The sequence below is a fragment of the Coturnix japonica genome, chromosome 3 (assembly GCF_001577835.2).
Source record: "Coturnix japonica isolate 7356 chromosome 3, Coturnix japonica 2.1, whole genome shotgun sequence".
Taxonomy (NCBI): Eukaryota; Metazoa; Chordata; class Aves; order Galliformes; family Phasianidae; genus Coturnix; species Coturnix japonica.
The window spans coordinates 69,889,600-69,898,729 of NC_029518.1; the positions used below are offsets into that span (position 1 = coordinate 69,889,600).

Genomic DNA, 9,130 nt, shown 5'->3' on the forward strand with positions numbered 1-9,130 from the left:
TGAAGGGAAAGTCTGCTGCTACATTACATGCAGTACTGGGTGCAATGAAGGTTTCAGCAAGGAAATTCTCATGCTTTCTCTTCCTTTCAAGATGTCACACAGCTGACCAGCAGCAAAGGCATCCAACAGCTCTTTGTGTGCAAAGCCATGAGAACATGGTGATTTATGCACACTGCCAGTATTACTGTTCTTATTATGATACAGGTATCCAATGCATTAATAATATTCTAGAATATTCTAAAAATATTCTAGAAAATGTTTATATTCTAGAAAATGCATTCTTTTCAGTTCCTTTAAAAACACTAACTGGAAAAGCAAGGCAAATGCAACGGGGAAAACAATATTCTGTAACATGTGGTGTACTCCTTATCCAAGCAGGTGGCACGTTACTCCTGGAAACCTCCCACACTGTGGCATGTCAGTGCTGGGAAGCTGGCTCCAAGATCTCATTCCAGTAAGCAGAATGCCACCAAGCACATAGGGAGGTGTGAGTATGAACTCAAACAGACCAAAGGGGGTTCTGCTTTAGAAGCAGCTCCAAGCACACATAACAATGAATGTTGGTCATCATTCCGGGGAAAAAAATGCTTTTCACAGATTATTTGTTCCCTCCTCAGAAAGAAGGAGAAATATTCATCTCATCTTCCTCTTCCATACAGAATTTTATGCACTTGTTTATTGCCTGAATTTTGAATATAGGAACGTCAGCAAAAGAAGCTCAGCCAAATCAAAAAGTGTGGTTTGGGAAAAAAATTCTTTCTCTTCTTGACATCAGAGAGAAATACAGAAAATCTCTTCATCAGAATATTGGATTCAAGTTCTGAATTTTTGCATGAATGGTTTCTACTGCTTTGGCTTCCCTGAGAAAGTCTGTGGAAAATGTGCCCACACCTGGAAAAATTCTATTCCAGAAATGACCTGGAATTGAAGAGCCTGATGGGTCTATTGTTTCCCAGCAGGCTCACAGTTCTCATCAGTTCATACTTTTCTTTCCCAAGAGCATGGTCTGTTCTGAGAATTAGGCTTCTCTAGTAATCATGTTTTCCAGCTGCTCAGGGCAGGAATAGATGCTTTTCTTCTGTGCTGCACAGTGCTCCTGTGTTAACTTCCAGGCTGAACAGAAGAAAAGTCTGGCTGATTTTTGTATAGAACAAACAAAAAGATGGACTAGGAGGGAACAAATACACATTGAAATGGAGTACGATGAAACTAGAAATAGTGAAGAAAAGCTGAAACCAATGTAAGGGTATCTGCCTCAAATGGTGTGTGCCAAAACATCACCATTTGGTTTTGCAGCACTCACAGTTCAAGGAGGATAGCTATTGAGAAATCTGTCTCAAAGAGAACTCATGTAAGATGGATATGCAGTGTGATAGGCTCAGAGACAGAACACAGTGATTTTTGGAAAGTTCAGCAAGAAGATCAGAAGAGCAAAATTAGAGCACGAGTCTCTTCAGTGTTCTACTACTCAAAGCAGAACAAACTAGGGACTGACCAAAAAACGTGCCTAGTGTGCAGCCTTTTGTGTAACTCTAAACTGAAACCCATATAGTCTGTAATACTTGTGTGGAACTATTTCGCACTGAGAGCAAAGCAGCCATGTCTGGTCTGGTTGTGATCCCCAGAGAAGAAATATGAAATTTCACTTCTCTGTTCCAAAGCCTTTGTCATCATTTGCCTTAGTTTTATTCTTGTTCACTGACAGAAATGGAGATTTTCAGTTCAAACACTGAAATAGTGATGAAATTGAGATTTGACTGGGGCAAGGGTGAAGGGACAGAGAAGATGGGGGGCTCCTGAGCTGAAAAAGATGGTAGCAGATAGATATCCATGGGGGAAGACTGGTGAAGATGTAGGAACAACATAGGTGGGGGATAGTGGGAATTATCTTCATTAAGGGAAACTCTGTAAATTGATGAAGAGCAGTTGGGTTAAAAAAGGCTGGGATCAGCTAGATAAGAAAAATAATACATGAGGGAGAGAAGGGCACGAAGGAGAGCAGTGGAATTTGAGCATGGAAGAGAAAAAAATGAGGTTGTATCTAATGTCATAGAGGAGAGATAAATGCAGAAACAAAAATTACTGATCCACAGTGAGAAGGCAGCGAGGGAAAGAGGAGCTGGAAAGGAAGGGTGGCCACTGCTGGAGCAGCCAGCAGCACATTCGTTACACAGCACTGCATCTGTGTAAATAAGTGCACCTGCATAATGCAGTTGAACTTTGAGAGCCCAACAGCTTACCAGGCACCAATTCTGATTTTTTTTTCTTTTTTTTGTTTTCCTTTCTCAAATACTGGAATCAAAAGGGTTGAATGTTTACCATTTTCCCCAAAATGACAAAAAAAATAAAAAATAAAAAATGAGAGTTTTCTGAACAGATTCTGCGAATCTGGACTAATTTTGTACTTTGCTGACCTGACTGGTCTTGTTTGGTGCTGGGTTTCTTTTTGTTTTGTTTTGTTTTATGTGTTTGTCTATCTGCTTCTTTCCTTCTGTGATTTCAGTGTTTGTTTAAATTTCATTTTGTCCATGCGCTGGGACTCTGGAAAAAAAAAAAAAAAAGACTATTTCTCTGTTTGCTGTGCTGAACATTGTCCTACATTGCACAAAGTCCAGCAGGAAAAACTGGTGGTATTCATCTCCAGTTTCTGTCAGAGCCGCTGACACCAACACAATGCAATTACGCTCACAGCCACCCTCCGTGCAAAGGTGCAGGTGTCCTGTCTCATCTCGTTTCCATTCTGCAGGAGCCCTGGCTGAGCACTTTGGGAATTCAGCCCTTCTGCTGTCTAATACTATTCCACCTCACATCAAATACACCACTCTTGGCAGGACAGCTTATATACCTGAGCTTAAAATTAGCTGTACACATGTTTCAATGAGTTGAATCTGACAGCACAACTATCCATGTACAACAAGCATTTCAGGAGCACAAGTTCAAGGAAAAGAAACTCATCAAATTCAGGACTCCTTTGATTTTGAGGAGAATAGTAGACCCAAGAGGACCCAGCCAAGTAGCTGACTCTGGCAAATATCACTAGGGACAAGTCTTGAGTTGTCTTCTTGACAAATTCTCTCCAGTACCAATCCTTTCATTATAGCAAATGAAGGTATAAAAAACTGACCAGAACTGCTGGTCTATTACCATGGGAAGTAGCTGCAGCCTTATGGCATGTGTGATGGGCTTGTTAAGGTATGACTCTTTGCTTGCAGGGACATCAATGTACCTGTCTTCACGTAATACCACGTGCATGAGCATTTGAGATATGCCCCTTGTATCACTGAGAAACAAAGCATACTACTTAGCCACAGCATTGAAATGCTGCAGGTCCTGTGAACAACCATTTTGGTGCTATGCTACATAAACTCCACCATATCAGAGGGAATGTGCTTTTTTCATAAATCCTTCTAAGCTAATCAATGCCCAGGGATAAGCCTTGTCTTTCCAGAACAGTGAATTCAGCAACACTCAAAATATTAGAAAACCAAGAAATATCACACTGCAATGCATAGCCACACTGCCTTCACTCTACTCTCTATCCTGTTAAGGCCAGCTATAACCAGAAAGAATTATATTTGAAAGCACTGTATGGGTTTAGCAATGGGAAATACAGTTACGGTTCGGCATAATGCATACAAGATCGATGCGGTCAAGGGCTCATGCAGTTTAGCACAGGCAGATTTTGAAGGGCTAAGTGGTTAGACACAAGGCAAACAGATGTATATCCTGTTCTGCCCTGTGCCACATTTTTCTTCTGTTTTAATACCTGGACATGGCTGAGGAGAGTCAGGGTTGTAGCACTGTGATTCTGTTTCTCTGATGCCAAATATATGGGTTGTTCTCGATAAAAACAGCACTGCATGACTGTACACTGTCACATCACAACCTTATCACTGCATTGAAGCATTTCTTTTTCTGAAATTCTTAGAACTATTTTTTAAACACAAGAGAATTATTTTCCTGCAGAGATGAATGAGCACAAGATGTGAGATACTGTTGTAGCAGGGTGACTGTAAAGATATCCATGGATTGTTTCCCGCTTTGCATTTTTAGTTACAGAGAGATCAATAGCAGAAGAAAATAGGCAACTTATATCAATCAACACATTAAACTGTGATGTCAGCCAGTCCTTAGAGTATTCAAGAATACATCTTTTTCAATTATTATTTCTATCATTCCAAGAAGAAAGTCACAGCCTGAAGAAAATACTACAGATTGACTGATATTTGAAGCTTGTGTATTATAGCCATAATTCCATCCCTGACAGCTAAGTTTCAGGTTTCTCTGCTATTTCTGACTCCAGAGCTTTTTGCTCTGTCAGAGAGCATCATGGCTGTGTCAGTGGGTGACTCTGGGTTCACACAGCCCCAGGGCTGGTGAATGGAGAAGGCAGCCACCTTCTGTGCCCATTGGTACCTGTCATTGATAGCTCCACCTGCTGTATTAATACACCTTCTGATACTGTTGAAGAAACAAAGCTGAATGTACATAAATGCTGATGCATCAGTTCAGATGTTACATGGGAGAATCCTGCCTGTGGTGTAAGGGAATAATGGTTTATATCTGAAGATGATCAAGACTTAGAATGCTGGCATGCACCTTCTTTCTACCATAGCTTTACAGGTAGGTACAGGCATAAATTTGTATTATGGTTTTCCTAGAGCAGTGGAGTCAGTAAAGCTGTGAAACTTACATAAGACAACAGGAAAAAAGACACAGTCACTGTAGATAGCTGTAGCGGAAGTACAGCCTGGCAAAATAAAGTCAAAGGGAAAACATTGCAGAAAACTCCCAGGTCCATTATGTTCTGCTTTGAGGCAGAACCTTTCCTTCCTCTAAATCATATCTGTAAGCTTCTTCATGTTCTTGAGATCTCTTCTGGACTCATTCTCTTTTTCCCATTGCTCTACCAGATAACACCCATCAGATGCCATGTGTTCGGTGTCATTCCAAGACACTGACCTCCACTTTATCCCTCTATAGTCATGAGCATGATGTAATCTTACTAATAATTTATTTATATATATCCATGAATAAAATTTCACTTTTTTATCACGTCATTCTATAATTGTGCACGATTCCTTCCTGAAGTGCTGACAGCCAGATATGTCCCATTATATATTAAAGTCTTCTGCCTAAATTTAGCTCTTTGTCCATGGCTTTAGACATGGCTTATTTACATTCCTGTCCTTCTTTGCGGTTTCTCTTTCCTCATGTTGATGTCATTCTCAGATCTTACGATCACACTCTCCATTCCATCATCTCAGCTATTAAGCATAATCTTGGGACTGCTAATGACTCTGACCCCTGTAGGACCTCACTTCGATGTCCTTGAAGTGTGACGGCAAATCCTTGATTAACCCCTATGAAGAGGACTCTATCAATCAGCCATTCACCCACTTTTAGTGATTGCATCTGCAGGATTTGTTCCCACTTTGGCTATGTAGATCTAGATAAAATAGCTCTGAGAGCCTCACTAAACTTGAATCATACCAAACCCTCTCAGCCACAAGGCCAGCTACTCCTCCAAAGAAAGAACTAGGCCCCTTTGATGGGTTGCATTATTTACAGATCTATGTAAGCTTTTTTTTATTCCCTGTTGTTCTGTAGATCCATTCTTTTAGTGGATTGAAACTGGGGTGATGGATACGTAACTTTCTAGGTTTGATTCTTTTTCCTGCTTTTTAAAGATAATTTTGTTGTTTTTCTTCTTCCACTTCTCTTCAGCAGACAGATTTAATGTATGTCTTGTCAGAACTAATTTTCTTTCTCTTCTTTGCTGTTCTTGTATCCCCCTCTGAAATGAATGTCAATAATTAAATGATTGCAATTAATCCTTCTTCACCAAGCTGAGGCAAAGAAAGCACATAACATTTATGCGTATTACACATAAATTGCTGTTTTCCTTTTCTTTTCTCAAATTGGTGGTAGACTTAAACTTATTTTTGCCACTCTCTTACTCTTAATCCAGTTAGCACATCTCTTTCTTAATTTCCTTTGTTTCCTTGCACTCTGCACCTCAATTTTAATCCTGTACTCTACAATTTAAACTCTGCCTACACCTTGTACTACCTCTTTTCCTTTTTTTCCTGTATTTTTCAGAGCCATGACTTCTATCTATCTCCTCACTGAGCAGAAGGGTTGCTAACCTTCAACACATCTCACAGCCACAGAATTGTCCTTAGAGAAGTTTAACTGCGGAGAAAAAGAAAAGATGACTTTCTTTCTAACTGAAGGTGTCCATCTTGTTCTTTCTGTTTCTAAGGTGCCACCACATAAATCTCTGGGGTGAATCCATATAATTAGGATTGTCTAGGATTGTCACTTGACAGTGTTCCATCTGGTCCCACTGTTTCTTGGTGGACTTTTAGATTGCTGTTGGAGGTACTGTGCTTTCCACAAGATCCATGCCTCCAGGGTATCTGCTTTTGTATTTTCAAAGATAAAACAGTTTCTGTCAGGGCAATTTCTGTGTGTTTGTATCCAGTTGTGCATGAATGTAATGTACTATTTTTGTTACAGTTGTTTCAGGTTTGTGTTTACTTTCAAATGTAATTTATTCAGCAATTAGTATTTTCTGTGGTAGGAAACACTGAGATGTGCCTTTTAGCTGCAGAGAAGACCTAAAATTACTGGGCAAGTTGCTGTATGACTGTGGGTTTCAGTACATCAACAGCTTACTGTGGAGTAGACACTTAATGCTTATCATCTAATTACTGACAAGTGTCTGAGCATGTGTATATTCTGGGGAAAATGTGAGATAATTTAAATTTGAATAACTGGTTGTTTTTCCTAAACATCATTGCATGATATCTTGCTCACATCAGTGAGCCCAAACAGTGGGCTTGAGCCATTTCATATAATGCTCAAGTAGGTTAGAATTTAAACAAGAGATTTTAGTTTTGGCATCTGATGTACACAGTCTCAGAGACCAGATATGGTGTTAGATATAAATGGTGTCATTCACATTTTTTCTTTAGTGCCAAAAGCTAAGAACAAAGAAAGTGTTTGAGACTGGATTGAGAACTCTGGGACAATCGCATGGAAATGAATTGTTCAATACTGCACATAAAATGACAGGACTCTACCTCAAAAGAGTTTCAACTAATGAATTACCCCCAAACCACATTCCTCATTACCACATTATGCTAAATTGATAATATTTCAGACTGCTTAATATATATTCCTTTGTCTTTCAGAAGCAACTTTGCTATGTGGCGTAATTGCACCAATTTTTTTTACTTCTGTGATTACATTTGCTCTTTCAACTGATTGCGCAGGATTAAAAGTGGTTGTATGGTCTGATTGCAGCATATTTTCTTTCAAGAGCAGTGAGATTTTGCTTTAATTAAAAATGTATGCATACAGGTAGAAATTATGCCTACACCTGCCATTTTAATATATTTGAGAAATAATCAAATCCTTACGTTTGTCTTTTGTTTAGAATGAAAATAGTTCATTGATTTAGGGAAAATAAAACAAAACAAAACACCACCAACAAACATTTCAGTAACTGCTTCTGTGTGTGAGTACAATACTTATTTTTTTTTTGCCACACATTTATGCTGCCATACAAACATCTTCTCCTCTCAGTTTTTACAGAGACACAATAGCCTAAGCCCTGGTGATGTCTGTGAATGAGTTGCTGGTTACTCACTGCTTCCAGCTCTCAGATATCTCACAAATCTGCCAGCTGAAGGAATCAATACCAGAATATCTGAAAACACAAGAGAAAATAATTATGAAGTATTATGAGACTGTAAGTCTTTGGTGTTCCCTTTCCTGGCCCTGAACTCCTCAAAGTGTTCTCAAAGTTTGAGAAGCACTTGAAGCAGAATGCTTTTTAGTTAGGAGCATCTTTAAATGACTTCTGCCTATAGAACAGCCTTTGCTAGGAAATATGTTTCTTTAGAATGGTGTTTACGTTCTCCAAATCATAATTTGAACTGATCTTAACATTGTGAATCTTGTCCTTCCAAGAGTACAAAGCTTTCCAAATTTCTACAGCAAATCCTGAAAACCACCATGTTTTTCTCCAGTTAGTGGTAGGCTGTGGAAAAACTCAGCATCTGAAATATTCAAAAATACACTTCTCTTTTTATTCCTGCTCATCCCTGCACTCTCACCTTCCTTAAGGAAGAGATCATGACCCCCTTATCCCTCTAGAACGCTCTGCTTTAGAGTCTTCTAAATGTTTTAGTGTTCTTTTTTACACTGTTTTCTCCAAATCTTGCATTTTTACTCTTGTCAGTACAACCACTTTTAATATTTCATATAAAAATCCAAATGATATTTCATTCCTAAGGAAGAAAAATCCTCTGGGAGTGAGAAGTCAGGGGTCTGCACTGGTGCTTATAACTATATAACAAACTTTTTTGTTTGCTCTCTTGAGTTAAGCTAAACTTAAAAGGACTAGAAGAAAAAAGAGTAAGAGAAGGTGGGGGGTACTCGATTAATTCTGCCTGAACACTGACAGGATCTCTCAAGTAACCAGCAGCTTAGGTAGGTTTCACATCAATATTAGCTGGTGGAAAGATGCTCACCCTCCCTCAGCCCTTTCCATTTGTGCCCCTTTGTCATCTGCCTTTGTCCTTGACAACTTCAAGTGGTTACTCACCTCGTGGCAAAATCTCCCACATCTCCTATCCCAAAGTCCCAGTCTTTCACTTAGGCTGCTATACCTGTAGTTTATCCTATTTATTTGTTTCCTCTTTCACAATTGAATGTTTCCTCTTGGATAAAAGATTCTATGATTTCTGTGATTCCTATGATTTCTTCTGAAAGACAAAAGCATAAATATTATATAGTCCCTGGTGGTCTAGTGGTTAGGATTCGGCGCTCTCACCGCCGCGGCCCGGGTTCGATTCCCGGTCAGGGAAGCTATCATTTTCAAAGCCTTTGACATATTCTCTTACCACATCCTTCTCTCTAAATTGGACAGGTATGGATCTGAAGGATGGATTGTTCAGTGGGGCAATGACTGTTTATGAGGGTGGATAGAAATAGGATAGTAATTTTAGGTTAGATATCAGGAGGAAGTTTTTCACCCAGAGGGTGATGGCACACTAGAACAGGTTGCCCAAGGAGGCTGTGGATGCCCCATCCCTGGAGGCATTCAAGGCCAGGCTGG

At 39.5% G+C, this 9,130-nt stretch overlaps 1 non-coding gene across 1 annotated transcript; it reads left to right on the plus strand.

Annotated features, from left to right (window-relative positions):
* Positions 1 to 8,807: 8,807 nt before the first annotated feature.
* TRNAE-CUC lies at positions 8,808 to 8,879 on the plus strand. Its single transcript has one exon. It is a non-coding gene; the product is annotated as a tRNA-Glu (tRNA).
* Positions 8,880 to 9,130: the final 251 nt, after the last annotated feature.